Source organism: Manis javanica, chromosome 2, assembly GCF_040802235.1.
Source record: "Manis javanica isolate MJ-LG chromosome 2, MJ_LKY, whole genome shotgun sequence".
Taxonomy (NCBI): domain Eukaryota; kingdom Metazoa; phylum Chordata; class Mammalia; order Pholidota; family Manidae; genus Manis; species Manis javanica.
The window spans coordinates 157,494,208-157,509,795 of NC_133157.1; the positions used below are offsets into that span (position 1 = coordinate 157,494,208).

General features: G+C 38.8%; 1 protein-coding gene across 2 annotated transcripts in view; it reads left to right on the forward strand.

Moving 5' to 3' along the window:
• The first annotated feature begins 2,251 nt into the window (after positions 1-2,251).
• The window catches only part of SULF1 (sulfatase 1), a 163,956-nt gene continuing 150,619 nt past the window's right edge, over positions 2,252-15,588 (forward strand). The window contains exon 1 of one of the 2 annotated variants that reach the window (XM_073229650.1): positions 2,252-2,564. The gene's annotated coding sequence lies outside the window, so the exon portion shown is untranslated. The remainder of the gene's footprint in view (positions 2,565-15,588) is intronic. The other variant, XM_073229648.1, reaches the window with a different exon arrangement.

Here is a 15,588-nt window from a genome sequence, read left to right on the forward strand (position 1 = left end):
TTTTTGTTTGAGTTGATTCCCTAACAAAAGCATTTCAGAACATCATCCCAAACAAAGTGTCCTTGTAGACTCATTTTACAATACTTTTGAAAGGTAATGTTTGCAGACATCTCACAGAGCAAGAATTAATATCGTAGCAAATGGGCAGGACCTACTGCTCCACTTGTGTTTTTTATTTTAAAGCAAGTTTTAAGTAGTACAAATCGCTGAAGTTTTCAATAAAAGCAATAATGACTGAGATTTCATGAAAAGATTTACAAAAAAGACTGGAATAAAAATGTGTAAAAAAGCACTTTCAACAATAATGTGGGTCAGAGTCAAGATCACTTGGGAAAAGTCTTATAGGAGATGTATTACAAGCACAGGATTGATAAAACAAGATTCAACATCTTTGTAGTTTCTTAGGTTTAATATTGTTAACACCATTTACAGTTTAAGAGAATGCAAACTACCTTAATAATGTCTCCAGGGTCTTCAAAATCTATTCAGTTGAGGTAATCCAGATTTTCAGACATGAGTCTGGTTGGATTAACCAAAAAAAAAATTTTTTTTAATGAAAAAAATTGCCTTGCAATAACTGGCACTATTAAAATTTTCACAGTGCCCAAGGGAAATTTTAGCCCTGTGGTGCCACTTGCCTTTGTTGAATGTTTCTGTGTTGATTATGTATCTGGATTTAGCTGATTATGAGTAATGGTTTAGTGAATATCCTATGTATTGTGAAACAGATACGTCATAATCACTTTTGGGTAGAAATTGAGCAAATGACTCAGGACTTCAACCTTTAATTCTTTTTTCTCCTCCTTCTTTCCTACCTCCCAGTTATAGGAAAAGTTCACAGTCAGAAAATTATAGTTCTATAATCCTATGCTCCTGCAAAGTGCACCTGAAGTAATTTTTAAGTATCTTAAAATAATATCACACAAAAATTCCTGCAAAAAAAACCAAACTAATCAAGCTAACTTTGTTAGATACTGAGATAATTCTTTCTGTGGTACTGGCACTCTGAGATTTAGATATTTATTTATAGTCTAGATTTTATTGCTTTGGATATGTTTAAAGTTTCGTTTGTTTGTTTTTATTCCAGTAATCACCCTCCCAGTTTAAAGAAATTCAAAAGGTGTAATAGTTGAAATGCTGGCTTCCCACAGACACTGTCAGGGAGTTGATAATATTTCAAATTCCCATTTTCTCTTTCAGATTATCGAAATTCCTTAAAAGTTGATGGAACTTTTTAAATGGTGAGATTTGTAGCCATCAATGTATTTATTTCCAGGTATCTCCTTAAAGTTTTCTAACAAGCGTAGACACTTTCTGGTTCAGAGTGTTAGCAAAGTAATCAATTCTACAAAACAGTTCAGAGAACTCAAAACGAAAGAAAGAAAGAAAGAAAGAGAGAGAGAGAGAGAGAGAGAGAGAGAGAGAAAGGAAGGAAAGAAGGAAGGAAGGGAGGGAGGAAAGGAGGGAGGGAGGAAGGAAGGAAGGAAGGAAGAAAACAAAAGAAATGCACCTAAGAAGGAGGTATTGAAATGACCAAAAATCGAAATCATTTCCAAGCAAAATTGTTGATGAGCTGTTTTAGCTATTGGGACATTATAAGTGCAATTAACTAGAAGCCAATAAAAATAATCAATGACAGAGCACAGTCCTCTGGTACCAAGTGCTTTTACAAAGAAATGTCTGTGAAAGCAAAAAGTGATTAAAAAGCCACCTTTACCTATGGGAGTGCCTGCTATTTTACATGAGTAGAAACTAAAATGATTTTCATTGACTGTTTCTGAAGTTCAGCCTGTGTGGCAAACAGTGAAGAGCTGTACGTGGGAATAGAGAAGTTTCTGCTCTTAGCTGGCTGCACCCTCACCCCCTTCCTCCCAGGAATGCTGGAGGCAGCGACAATCTAATCAAAGGAAGGTAGGAGTTTAGATTTCAAAATGCAGATGTCACATTGCAGTGCAAGGTACTCCTACATTAACACTTTATCGGTATATCAAGATGAATCTTTTATCTTCTTGGAGGTGGGGGGTGCAGACAGGGAGTGTCTTAGTGAGATGATTGCCCTCCCTAGGTTGGCAGGGAGATTTCTAGTGTTTCTGCACATCCTACGTGGATCCGCTGGCCCCTGGGGAGCACAAGGAGTTGTAGAAAGTGACGCCCAACTGGCCACCAGAATAATTCATTTCCTCCACCTTTTCTGTAGTACCTCCCACTTCTCCTCTTTTTATAGCAGTCCTTTCTGAAAATCTCAGGTTACTTGACTGGGAGTTTGCAGACCTCCAGTTGCAGCGCTGCCCTCAGCCTCCAGTCAGTAAGAGACACCCAGCGCCAGCAATTGGATTGGGCAGCCTGTCTTGACACACCACTATGCTGAGTGCGTGAGGACGTGTTTCACCAGATGGTTGGGGTTAGTGTGTGTCATCACATTCGAGTGGGGATTAGGAGCAGGAAGACTGCCTCGCTGGAGCTGTGTGGTCTTCTCTGAGAGTTGCAAGCAAGAGAACGACTTTGCTTTTGGAAAAAGAGGAGGAATTCATTTTCTGCAGCCACAAGAAAAGCAGTTTTTTCAGGTAAAGTAAAAGCCATTGAATGCCTCTCACTCTCTCTGTCTCTCTCTGTCCACTCTCTCCCCCCTATTCCCCTCTCTCCTAGCATAGTTTTTAATGGAATGCTAGCACAGCACACTTGTCAAAGCCAGTTGTTGCTATCCTATCAATGCTGCTATTGTACGACTGACAGATAACAGTGAACATAGCTTGGTGCTTGGCCGTCTTTATAGAACTAACACTCCTCAAGCCTTGCTCTTGAAGGTGTAGCTAAGAAAATGTCTTTAGCAGCAGTGTTTGTACCCTTTAATCTTCTCATTACATACGCAAAACAGGAGCTATAAATTGCTCAAAAGGATGGATAAGACTAAGGGAGCATTTATGTATTAGCTTTCAAAATTAAATTTCACTTTCAAACTGTTGCACTTTATTACTGCATTTATAAAGGTTTTTTAAAAAGTCTATCGCTGAGTTGCTGGCAGAGATGGAAACGCTTTCTTAACCGATTTTTCCAGTGTAGGTTATGTCTGATTTACCATGGCCAAATTGTCTTTTAATTTTGGAGATTGACTCCAAAGTTTGAAAACTCTTTTTAAGAGTACAGGCTGCCCTTGGAGTAGCTGACAGATCGGCTTTAAAGCAAAAATGCTGAGAACTAGAAGGAAAGCAGAAACGGAGGAAGTAGGGAAATGCTTTTTAACATACCCCTCCTGCAGCTGCAGGGGAGCAGATGGAGGTAATTCATTTGCAGATCTGTTTGTGAAAGTTTTACAAGTCATTGAAAACTAAAGTAGCATCTCTGTAATGGATCATTAAAGTCACTCCATTTATAGGTTTTAAACTGGCTATCTGAAGTGTTAATTAAATGTAAATAGATTTTGTGGCTTGGTTATAAACATTTTAAAAAGGTTTTAATTATAAATTAGTCATTGGAAATGAATGGTCATCCGGTGCCTGAGAAACATAAAATAAGATGTCATCATATCTGTGAGAAGCCGTTAACCTAACCACTCTGTCGAAAGCTCCCCAGCAAAATCAAACTGACCTTCTACCCTTCTACAGCAATGGGGTTTATACACTATGTTGAATTCATGATACAAAAAAGGCCTTTGAAACTGATGCCCTATTTTCACAGGGATCAAAAAATTTTTTCATCCTTCAAATTTTTATTTAAGCTGTATGAGTGAATGAGTTACTTATTTTGCACCCTCACAGACTTTTCCCTCCTACGTCAATGTTCATATACCTGCAGTGCTTAAGAATTCTTGCTCTTACTTAACTTTCACATTTGGTAGAGAAACCCAACACTGTCTTTCCCTTTGCAGGTGAGAGATTCGATGAATAATACTGTATATAAGCTATTCTGAAATAGGAGCTGTGTCGTAGTTTGAATAACAGGATTTATGGCTAGTGCTTTGTGATTTCTGTAAGTTCAGCAGCAGACAGATGCCTGTAAAATTATGTTTCAGGTTGCATTATATGTATTTTTTTTGCAACCAGTTGATAGCTTTCAATCCTCTTTTTTAAGTTATGCTTAAAACAATATTTTAGTATGGTATTTTGTTCTTCAGAATATTCTCTGGTTATTATAGTCTAAGAATCGTCAGTGAGAAAAATAATCTTTATGAATAACCAGGCAGTTATTACAGCTGAGTATTTTTTGATGCCCAATTACATAACTCAAAAAGGACTAAGTTCATAAGCTGAATTCTTGTGGAATGCCAGTCATTCCCTTTTGGGACTGGGGTTTAAAAAAATTAAGACAGAAAGGCAAACTACTATCTCATGTTGTAGCAGAATCAGGACTCATGCATGCCCAGCGTGTGGCAGGTACGGTGCTAACTACCAATGCCATTTTTCACTATTACAGAAATATTTCTGGAGAAAGTAACATTCCTCCTCACAGATGGTCTTTTCCTCCGTAAGATGCGGCACGATGGCATCTAACAAAGGCAAGTTGCTATTTAGCCACAGGAGCCCCACAAGCATATTGTCCCTAATGTTGCAGCCTGACCACGAGGCTGCCTGACCAGGATTTTGACTCTAGGAGAGAATCCCCCAGCAAAATCAGTTGTACACAAGATTAGGCAGGACAGAAATCAGAAAGAAAGCATTGAGAAATAATCAATTCACACCTTGCAAAAGCGACATGATATGTTAATTCCGCAACGAGGCTAAAGTTAGGAAGTTTCTTAGCTCAACTAAAAGGGTTTCCTTAAAAGACAATGCCCAGAGGGCAATCCCAGTTTCTTTTCAAAACCTAAATCCATCCACTGTTCCAGATGGTAAACATTCAGAGGCATATTTATGGTGAATTCTACATACCTGTTTGACATTTGGTTTCTTCCAACAGCATGTGTGCTAGTGACACACGTGAAGTTCCCATCAGCATCTAACAGCTGTACAAGTGTCTGAGCACAGGGGTCTCCCTCCCAGTGAAGTGAAAATAACTGGGGTACAAATCTCCACTGGCACAGCTGAGGCATCCTGCTATCTAGGCATGCTGGAAGGTGATGAATCTTAGAGATGAAAGCATGGCTCGTTCAGTTAAAAAGTCTATTTTTATGGTGGAGTGGAAAATTAAAATACATTGATCCAGATATTCACTGAACTTATGGGTAGATCATGAGTGGGGACCTTCATCAAAGAACTAAAAGATTTCTTTTAGTCTGTTTCCTTCTGTGGAAATTTATGGGACTTCAGGCAGATTGCTGTGGCCATTTCCTTTGTAATAGTTAATACAGAGACAAGTAGCAAGTGTGACACTCTGCATTTCCTTTCTTTATTATACATCCATATGGGAATGGACAGGGGCTTGGTTTTTATATTTTAGACTTAAAATGGTTTATTCTTTTGAAATCCACAAAGCAGGATGTCTGGTACTGAGTATTATGCTTTCCCCAACCATTGCCATGTGGTTAAGGCCAACTAGCAGGTTAGGTCAGGACATCCACTTCTTCCCTGCGCAATATTTTTGCATGGAGAGAATGGAGTAAATTTAAGGGGATAAAAAATTTTAAGGGGCTAACTCTAAATAGAGTATTATTTGTATCATCATTATGGACTTTGAGGGAAAAGAGTCTCATGTATAAAATTCAGTCTCTGCTCATATGATACATTTACCTTTACTTTACGTTAGATCCATAGGGGGGAAAAAAGGTATTTGAAAGAAGATACTTTTGGAAAACTTTGTCCTGAAGTATGTTTCCTATTTAAAATATTTTCAGTTGTATCTCAATGTGCTAGAAAGGAGGGGAATTAGCCAGTTAGCTTTTGTTTTATCTCTAATATTCCCATAACCCCCACAGCTAATCGGTCATCAGGTTCTTTGATGTTCCTTTAAAACATCTCCCACAGCTGGCCCACCGCTACCGCTCACCCCAGGGCAGTGACCGCACCACACGCAGTAATCCCCACAACCTCCACACTGGCCCACTTGCCTCCATCTCCCTCTTTGGGCCACCACTGAGGGCTGAGTTTCCCAAACACTGCTTCCATCAAAACATTCCTCAGCCGAGAATTACCACACAGATCCTCACTACCTACCTACAGGGTGAAGTTTGAATTTCTCAGTCTGACAGGCTGGCTGTCTGTTTCTTGACCCCAACTTTGTGACCCTATCTTCCACAAAACCCCTACAGCAGCAAAAGTGTGCCCTTCCCTGCACCTCAGTGTCCCCCTTCCTGGTCTCTTCATTTCCCTTAACCACTCCAGTTTTCTGTTTTGTTGTCTGCAAAATGAGAGTTGGCCATCATGTGCATGGCTCCTCCTGATTTTACATTTGTAGGACTGTGTAGAACATCTTCATCATCTCTATCTACTCATCATTCAAAGTTTCAATTTAGGTGCCACCTCCAAGAAGCCTCCACTGACTACATCTTCCAGTTGCTTTCCTTGAAGCTGTTATCTATAGGTTGCACTTAACACAATTGCTTTGTTGTTTATCCTGCTTTCTACTTTGCCTTTTTATTCCGTGAGTCCTTGGATAGGATGAAGCTTCCTAAGACAAGGACTGGCCTGGTCCACTTTTGTGCCCCACAGAAGATTCCAAAAAATGTGTGTTAACTAGGTCACAGGGACATTCTGACCTCCAAGGCATTTTTCTCTCCAGTTACTTCACTTTAGAGCCTTTTAATAGCCCAATAGCCTTCTCCACCCATGAGAGGAAAGAAAAAAATGGAACTTGATTGATTGTATTTTGGGGTAGCTTAGGAAAAATACTGCTTAAGCAGAATGTGAAATTATTGCCCCAAATTAAACTTGAGCATCTATTTCAGCTTTCTATAGCTATGGTAGAAATTACATGTAATAGCTGCCCTTCTATGGTATACAATTTCAAATATAATTTGGAAAGCAGGAGAGTACAGTCTTTGTGTTCAGACAGACTTGTGTTCTAATACAGGGACTTCCTCTCACTACCTGTGTGGCCTTGGGACAGGTGGCTTAACAATTCAGTTCCCCCCTCTGTCAAGTGGAGATAAGAATGCCACCCTGGGGAAGTATTTTATGAAGAAAACACTGAAAGCACCTAGCTCAGTGCATGTGCAGTAAATGGGAGAGGAGAAGGCTAGTTGGTGTGTACATATGTAGAAAAAAAGGCTAGGGTGCATGCTCAGCTCAGTCGTGTCAGTCACTAATGCTATCTACTTATGTGTGTCTTTAGTCTTTCTGCCACCAAGGGCAGAGGGATGGGGAAGAGAGACCAAGAGAGTGAGAATGAAAAAGAGAGAGAGAGAGGGGGTGGGGGGTGGAACAGGGGGTTGCTTTTGGTATTTAAGGATTTGGAGCAACTGAGTTAATGGATCTGTAGAGACAATGGTGACAGTTGAATACACTTTGCAGGGAGGAGCAGAGTCCTGGGACCTGCCTTAGAGGATAATAAAGAGCAGACGCTGGGCAGCAGTACTGGGGAAACAAAGGGCCTGAGCAGTGGACCCCAGCAGGGAGTTGAATTTACGAAAGGGTCATGTGTTCCTCTTCCTTCCTCCTGGCCTACTATTTAGAAAGAAATAATAACTTGGCAAAACATTGGAGAGTCAGGTCAAATTTCCAGAAATAATTGGTAAAGCAAGATACCCTTTAGACAAAACAAGAGGTTTAGACCTTTGCTGTCGTTTACCTCCAAATCAAATTTAACAAATGGTTGAAGGCAATCAGCTTGAGCTGTGGTCTGCTCCCAAACTCAGTACCACCACCAAACACTGAGCCATCTATATGCGCTCTTTCCCCAGGAGCACAGCTGACGGAGAAGTTCCCTAACAAAGCACTGAATGCCACCTAGCAAATGTGTCCTTGACACTGGTCATTGAATTTCAGTTTCCAGGACCTAGAGCTACATCAAAGAATATTCTTCCCAATCCCGATCATCTGGTCTGCACCTGCCCCAGGCCAGGGAAAGAAAAGAAACTGGAACCCCTCTAGGATAAAGGGCTAGGCAGGATTTCTGGAAATCCCTCTCTCTCTCTCCAGCAAACATGTCCACAGAACTTTCAGAAAGAAGCCTTAGCAGTTACAGGGCTTGACCTCATCTTCAGCTCTAACAACTAAATTAGCCCTTTCTGCTCTCAAGATGAGTGAGCCCTGGACTACTGCACAATGTGCTAAACCTTGTTAATTAAAAAAATGTAGCTCTCCACTTTCCCTTCAAAGGTAAAACCTTTTCTTAGACTCTGATTTTTTTTTTAAATCACACAGCTACAAATCTGTAGAAAACTATTTCTCCATCTTCTAAAATGTAAATCCAAGAGACTCGGACATGTCATTGTTTAACTAAAGTGGGTGAGGCTGATACTAAAATGTTATGCTGAATAAACAGACACAACTGTTTTCTGGGGGGAAAAAAAGAAAAAAATCTTCATTGCAAACAGTAGAGTCTCCCAAAAGTAGTCTACACATTTTGTGTAATACTAATCAAGTTCTCACACAAGGTTAGATGGGAGCAGAGCTTGGCAGGAGCCCAGATGGCTCTGGTTGAACATGAAATAAAGATTCTGAAGTTCATCTGGATAATAAACTCATGAGCAAGCCTATACACTTTTGGAGAAGAGTACCATAGTAAAGTGGGGGACAGTTTATCACATACCTGAGCATGTTATAAAACTCTTAATACTTGAATTTTCTGTTCCTAAGCAATTTTGACTCTCATGTAGATTTTCTTCTATGTATTTTTGCTTTTGTTAATATTCTCTTCAGTTTTAATCTCTGTTCTTTGCTGGCATGTCCAAATCTTCAGTTCAGATGCAGATTGCTTTTGCTAGATACTAGTTGTGTTGTTACAGTTAACTGAAATCCTTTATTACTTTGTGTTACAGTTTTTCCCATCTGCAAATAGGGCTAATAATATATATATATATGCAGATGTTCCACTTCATAGATTGCATACAGGACTGAAACAAATTTTTCTCAAGAACTCAGGAGAACCCCCTGAATCCATTCCCTTGATGAAATACCAACCTAAGAATCGTCCCATTTTTCTGAGCAATAATAGAACACTCCCAATAAACAAAACGTAAATCAGAATTACAGAGAGTTTGGTTTATTGTCCAACTTTGTGTTACACTGTTATAACTCAGAGGCAGTAACCACTATATTAACTGAAAATAAAACTGAAGAATAGACTTTTATAAGATAATAGCTATAGCAGAGTCATGTGAGGAAAGATTAACTGCATGCCAATTGTATACTTACTGATAAGGTAATTCGGAAGTGAGCACCTGTGGATATTGTCTACAAGCTCGAATCACAAATATGGCTTCGCACCAAAATCACCTTCCTATAATATAACATAACCTCTGAATAGACTTCCTGCAAGTTTAAAGCCTCCTCCTTAACCTTCACCTGCCAATAATCAATCTTTCCCTGAATAGAATGTCCTAGTAAACAGATGTGCTTGGCATTGCATCCAGAAATTCTTGAAACTTCAGCTTTTAATTCTGATGTATAAAAGTGCACCCAAGAAAAGAAAGGCCCCAACAAACCATGTGTTCTTTTCTTTCTCTTGAGAGTTTAATGGTGCTAGGTGAAAGTATTCTGAATATAGTAGATGAATGAAAGCACGGGTTATGTAATATTTTTCATCTGAGACGAGAGGCTTCATATGTGTTATCACATTCTTTTTCATATTTGACAGCTATTTTTAGTAAAAGATCTGGGGAATATACTCAATATCAAACAGTTTAAGTTACTTTTTAGAAGTTGAGTTGCTGTCCTAAGAATAGTCATAACGTGCCTTCTGAATAGAATTAAAGCCAACAGGAATAGGCTTAAGAAACCTCCATCAACATACTAATTTATCTATTCCATTGTTTTTGAGAACTTCTATTCTATTTCTACTCTAGTGCAAAAAAGATTTCAGAATAATAGAGAACACCATCCTTGCCCTGAAGATATATCTAGTTCAGCTATGAGAAGACAGGTACACAAAAAAATTTCGTAGTAATGCAAAGAATTTTGTGGTTAACTATCAATTACTAGATCTAATTAAATAAAAGAGATGCCAACAGAGCCCCCTATTGGAGGAGCAGGAATCTGAGCCTGGCAAGGCTTTCCTCAAAGACCTGATTCATCTCCGTCATTTACAGACTGTGTGAGCACAGTTTACCCTCTCTTTCACTCAGTTTCCTTCTCCGTAAAATGGAGATAAGGTTATCACAAAGAGTTGGTATAAAGGTTAAGTGAGATAATAAATGTAAGATAACTAACAGAGCATAGAACTCAGCAAGCATTCAACAAGCTGTATTTTTCCAAGATGGTGAAGTAAGCACTTGAGTGAGGGCTTGGAGTTAAACTGAGTATGTCATTTCAAATAAAGCCGGTATTCTTGAATCAAAGGATCTGCATAGCACATGCAGTTTGGAAATATAATGAAGGGAGGTACTGGTCAAAGAAAAGAAGGAGCAACGGAAAATAGAGAGGGAGAAAGGAGAGAGGAGAAAATGAAAGGCGGAGGAAGAGGCCGCCTCTGCCCCTTTTTCGATTGTAAACCCGTTCTGTTAGGGCCAAATTAGGCCAGATTCCAGAGTGTCCTCACACATCAGCTGCAGAGATGGGGCTTTGTAGTCAAGAAGGTCCCTTTGGATGGTTAAGCAGTAGGTTTTTGCAGGAAGTGGTGGGGTGAGGGAGCGTGAGAAGAGAGCGCTAAGACAATTTGGAGGCTACCAAAGGAAAAAGACTGTGCCTAGTCCCACTGGTGGCTGAGGATGAGAAAAACTGGGTATAAGAAACATTATGTAGAAATAAACAACAGTATCAATGACAACTTGGTGGTTAGTCAAATGGAGGACAAAAGAAAGAAGGGACAAAGACTGCAGTGAAGGATCAAACCCAAGAAACAGGAGTGGTGACACCACCTACGGAAAACGGCGGTGCTGAAAGTAGAATTTCATTTGCAACACCATGAATTTCCAAAATGACAGTGGTCATTATGGAACAAATGTTTATCCATCATCCATAAATTAACAGTTGTGCTTGGAATAACTATAATGCAAATGCAGTAAAGATATGTATATGTAAGTTTTTATAATTTAAACAGATAAAAATCTAACTTTCTGATCATTGATGGATATAAGACAGAATACATAACTGATTTTTTTTTAATGGGCTTCATCTTCTTAGATAAAAATAATATTTTCTTCAATCAAGGAAATAGTTGGCCAAACAACAATTCTAGTGTTTTTAAACTTGGGGGAAGTAATGAATTTTCAAGTCAGAACAACAAACTGCTTCTGCAAAATACCTATAAATTCTCTTCTTTCAACTAAGAAAATGTTGGTGGAGAGGGACATATAATTTAAAGCAGAGTCTAGAGGCCAGAAGAGATGAAATATTTAAGTTGCTTCTGCTCATAAACCTGCAGATTCTGCTGTGGAAGAGATGGGTTGATCACCTTTTTGCAGAATGTATGAATGACTTACTTTACAAATGATACTGACACTCCCTTCTTCACTCATTACAAAGACAAACCATTCTTAATTTTAAGGTTTGGGAAAGGTTTCCCCATTTCTAACCTCTCTTGCTTTGCCCTTTGTTTTTATTTCAGCTAAACTTCATTTGAAGATCCTCTTCAAAATACGAGAGCCAAACTTTAGTCATATCTTTATATTAAATCTGTCAGACTAAGAGATTTCAGAATTAAAATGTCCTCTTACTAGAAATTTGTGGGAATAGTGTTGACTGGAGACTTGAGGGCATTTGGGTTCCTCTAAAGAGACTTGGGTTCCATTCAAGTTTTTAATGGAGACTTTGACCTGTTTTGTTTTACTCAACTGAGTTTTCTGAATCACGTTCCTTGGGTTTTATGGGAGAAATGCCAGCCTAAGAATCAGCACCTATAATCTATTTCTCATTCAGGATTGCCACATATAAGGGTTTAATTGGCATGAGATAGTTTATATCTGGAAGCTATTTATAGCTAATGACTGCATTGGTAATTCTTAAGCATCCAGTTCATTGAACCAAGGGGAAAAGATGTAATAAATAAGTGATATTGTTAGGCTGATGAACATCATCTCCAGCAAGCACAAAAGTTGGGTTTAGTTGACAAACTTGATACTAGATCAGATCTCTTAGATCAACAGGCTGTACCCACTAAGTACCCTTTTAGGTCAATGGGCTAATGTGCTTATGTGGAAATGAGGGTATGGAATGTGAGCTGATAATCCTAAACTTCATCATTTCAGAGGTCTAAATTCAGATTTCAGTTTAGGATTCCATTCCTACATGTCCAGCTTCTAGACCTATCTGAAAGAATTCTGGATTGGAGAAGTATGGTCCTTGTAAAAATGAAAAATGAATAAGTAGAGAGGGAGGTGGGAAAAATAATATGAATGTAGTAAAAAAAAATACGTACTTTCAGAGAGTCAGTTTTTTGGATGCAAAAATAAGGACAATAAAAAAAAGAAAGTAAGCTATCTGCTTCGAGGTTAGCAATTGATAATTTCATTAGTTGTTTTGCTCCAAAAATACCTCTCTGTTGATCTACCATTCTGGTCACCCACTGGAGTAATCTTGAAAGTAGAATTGGAGATGTTCTACAGAAGCTTCTGTCTTTCTTGGGATGTCGTAACACCTTTAGAAGCTTGAAATATGACTCTGGATGGCTTCTTTGGCTTCAGGCAAACCATGTTTCATGCTGGGCAAGGAATAAATTAAAATGTTACGAGCAATGAAACAAAATTTGCTGAATAATGGCGGTAGTGTTACAGTTGGGAAAAAGGCAGAGTGGTACAATGGAAAAAGCACAAAAACTTGGAGGTCTAGAACACCATGAATAGTGTGATGCTGAGCAAATTTAGTTAACCTTTTGAGGGCATACCACCCACCTCCTGTTCACCTTTATTTGGCTGGTGCCTCCATCTAGATCACATTATCCTTCTTTACTGGCAAACTCTGCTCTTCCTTAAGACAAGCCTAAAAAATATACAACATTCTCCTTGAATTTAGAAAACATGGACTCAGGGGAGGGAATTGAAGGACTTTAATCCAGTCCTACATCACCTCATGCTTCTAAATTGAACTCTGTACTTGCTTTCTTATTCGCACTCATCTTAACACCACTGTTAAACTAATCTTCCTTCAGCACTGTTTTCATCATGTCATTCCATTACTCTAAAACAGCCATGTCCCAATTTTCTACAGCAATCTGAAGAAAATACCAGCATTTAAGGACCTGCATCTTTTCCACTCTAACCATCCTACTTCCCCTGTATACTTTCTGCTCTTTACTAAGCTGGTCCAGCATCTCCTGAATTTTCCATCACCTTTACCTGTACTGCTAAGCATTTGCTCACACTGTGTCCTGGTCTGGGGCTGCCTTCACATTGAACGTTGAAATATTGCCCATCCTGGAAGAAAAATCACCCACATCACCTCCACAGAGCTTCTTTTCCTAACTATTCCAAGCAGCAGTGATTTCCTTCTTAGAGAGGCTCTCTTACCATTTAGAGCCTTGTCATACAATTTTAACTCTTAATTGGGTATGATTTTGTACTGTTATTCTTCATAGATTCTTAAGGACAACTGGGATAGAAAGTTGCACGTTAGTCATTAAGAAATTTTAGGAACTAATCAGCTGCAAATCCAGAGCTACCCCAGGCAGTTCTTTCGACTGTGGAAAGCACTAGCTCATACACTGCTTCTCTGGCTTGATTTCTTTTTCCATCTTCTGCCCACATCACTCTCAAGGGCTGCGTTTCAGCCAGCTGGATTCCATCCAGAAACAGATTCAAATAGACAACAGGCCAACTAGAATTCCCATCTTCCTTGATTAGATGTGAAATTGTATAGCTGGGTGTCACTCACATGCCAGCCACTCAGGATTCTGTGTTACCAATTAATTTCTCTTGAGAGCTAAACTGAAGAGATAGTGACAAGTGTGGTTTGAAGGACCTGTAAAATTATGGCTAGACCAGAATTTCAAAGACAGTGCCAGATATATAGACCTGTCCTGCCTAAATGAATATGTTCACTATCTGCTGCATGGCCTAAATTAAAATTCCATAGTGAATCACATTGGGGGTATGTATGTGTGTGTATATTCATATATATATACATATAGAGAGATATAGTGGGATTTGATTGTAAAAATTCTTCAGCTAGGAGTCGCATTCTCATTTGTAGGACAATTGGCTAGTGAAATGAGAGGATTTAAATTACTTAGAAAAACGAAAAAATTATCATGCACTCTGTCAAAGCTACTAGATCTCATTTCTTGTAGTTGTCTTAAATAATTGAGAATTAGGGACAGATTTTCCAGTAAAGGCATGTAAGATACTACAGAGACACAGAATGTTAGAGGTGTACCTTAGATACCTTCTAAGTAAAGATCTCTCCTTCATTTTACATTTGAGGACACTGAGGCCTGGCAATGTTCAGAGACCTGCCTAAAATCACAAAACTCATTCTTAACAGTGTTCTATGAGCTAGGCTTTATCAAAAAGTGCAAGTCAGTGAAATTCTACCAGGACTAAAGGGAGTTCGTGTGTCAGTTGTACATTCGAACCTGATGAGAACATGAAGGCATGAGCCCAGCTCCCTCGGTGACCAGGAACTCTCTTGCTGAGTGCTGCCATGAATAATCAGGTATTGCAGAGAGTTCTTGGGATGGGAATGAATGCCAGAAAAAGTATCACTGTTCAGATGCATTCCTTGCAGAATATTCATTCTAACAGAAATGCCCAAGCACGGTTGTGTGGATGTATAATCTGCAGGTATATAGCTTTAGTATAGAGAACCTCCTTTGTAAGGACATTTTTTTTTAACCTGTGCCAAAAGAACGCTACCCAGATATGATGATGATGTCAACCACGACTCCTCCAAAACATCTTCATCTGAGCTAAATCATTGGAACTCAGTATTTGGGTTAGCACAGCAGAGATGCCATTTCTGCAAATGAGGAAACCAAATCCGAGGAAGGACAAGCCTGAGTCTGAAGAGCTAGTGAGTGGAGTAACCAGCGTTAGAACTCATGTCTTCCAACTCCACTTCATTGCTTCATGCTTCAGGTGATTTCAAACACACCACATTTTCTCAGTCTTAAGGAAATTTGTTGCATTAGAACAGTAGCTGTTCTTCAGTAATGTCACCTCACTGAGAAAAGACACATTTGAAATAGTTCCTCAGGTACTGGAATTTTCCTAAGAGAAGCTAAGAGCAGTATTCTTCATAGCTTAATAAATTACATGAGTGTATACACCATTATGTATCTATAAATATATGTTCGAAGCTGATTATTTGTAAAGGAAGTAAAATCAATCATGATTGGATTATAAATGTATTTCATTGTCATCGACTTACTTACATTTTTCATTTTGTCCTATAAAGAAAAACAATTTAATAATTCAAAATAAGAGATTAATTTGGGATACTTAAGTGCAGTTTTAACTGTTTGAAAAATACCTTTGTTTTTAAAACATGTTCTGGATTTCCTTTTTTTCGTTGTTGTCACAAGTATCTAAAGGAAGAAGCCGTTACAATTTTCAAAGTGATGAAAGAAGTATGTCACAGGAAAAATGGTATTTTCCTTCCTATTTTTAAGTTAATAGTCATATTT